This window comes from Seriola lalandi, unplaced genomic scaffold (genome assembly GCF_002814215.2).
Source record: "Seriola lalandi dorsalis isolate HSWRI2012SDOR001 ecotype SW California unplaced genomic scaffold, Sedor1 jcf7180002054973, whole genome shotgun sequence".
In the NCBI taxonomy this organism is placed as follows: Eukaryota; Metazoa; Chordata; class Actinopteri; order Carangiformes; family Carangidae; genus Seriola; species Seriola lalandi.
This window is the reverse complement of record NW_019525523.1, coordinates 891,065-891,795: the sequence shown is the minus strand read 5'-3', so window position 1 is coordinate 891,795 and position 731 is coordinate 891,065. Positions and strand designations below refer to the sequence as shown.

General features: G+C 44.2%; 1 protein-coding gene across 1 annotated transcript in view; it reads left to right on the top strand.

Moving 5' to 3' along the window:
- Positions 1–731, top strand: part of LOC111646614 (protein NSUN7) — a 21,054-nt gene that overhangs the window by 18,359 nt on the left and 1,964 nt on the right. The gene's annotated exons all lie outside the window — the stretch shown is intronic.

The following is a 731-nucleotide window of genomic DNA, read 5'->3' as shown; positions in this document are numbered from 1 at the left end:
CCGTTAAATAGACTGTCGGTTGTGCATCTTTTCTGCTTCGCTTGCTTCTTGCTTCGCTTGCTGCCGCTGCTACCGCTGCTACGGTGACGGTTTCTGCAGGCTGCTGCCTGCTCCCCCAGGTCGCCGGTGTCCGGCCCCCCCTTCTGGGCGCCGGGCTTAGCGAGAGCTGCCCCGTCAGGACTGTGTGTGTGTGTGTGTGTGTGTGCGCGCGGTTGTTTGTTTGCGAAGGGATGAATGGTCATATTCACTGACTGGCTGTGTGGACGAGTGAGCGTGTGCAGGGGTTAGATGGGACCAGGTATTTTTATGTTTTCTTTGAATGTATTGTTTTGAGTTAATTGGTTGGTCATTTATCAATTAGTTTATTTTTATTGAACGACTGTGTCCATTGGTTACTTTCTTTATTTCTTTCTTTTTTGTTTGTTTGTTTGTTTAGTATCTTGTTTGGTTTGTTTGCTAAATTGTCATTAAGCTAATGGTCTAATTATTGTTTTCTTGTTTCATTGAGTTTCAGTCCTAGACTGGTAATATTGTTTTGTTTTGTTTTTTTGGACAATTGTTAGTTTACATTTTTATAAGGGATTTGTGTTTATGTATCTTGTTGATTAATTGTGTTTTCCCTTCCCTCCATAGTTGCTGCGAGCCGACGGTGGTGGCGGTGTCCTGGGTGGTGGTTCCTCTTTGTGTGCTGTGATTCTGGATTTGGTTGCTTTGCACTTCACCTTTGTGTG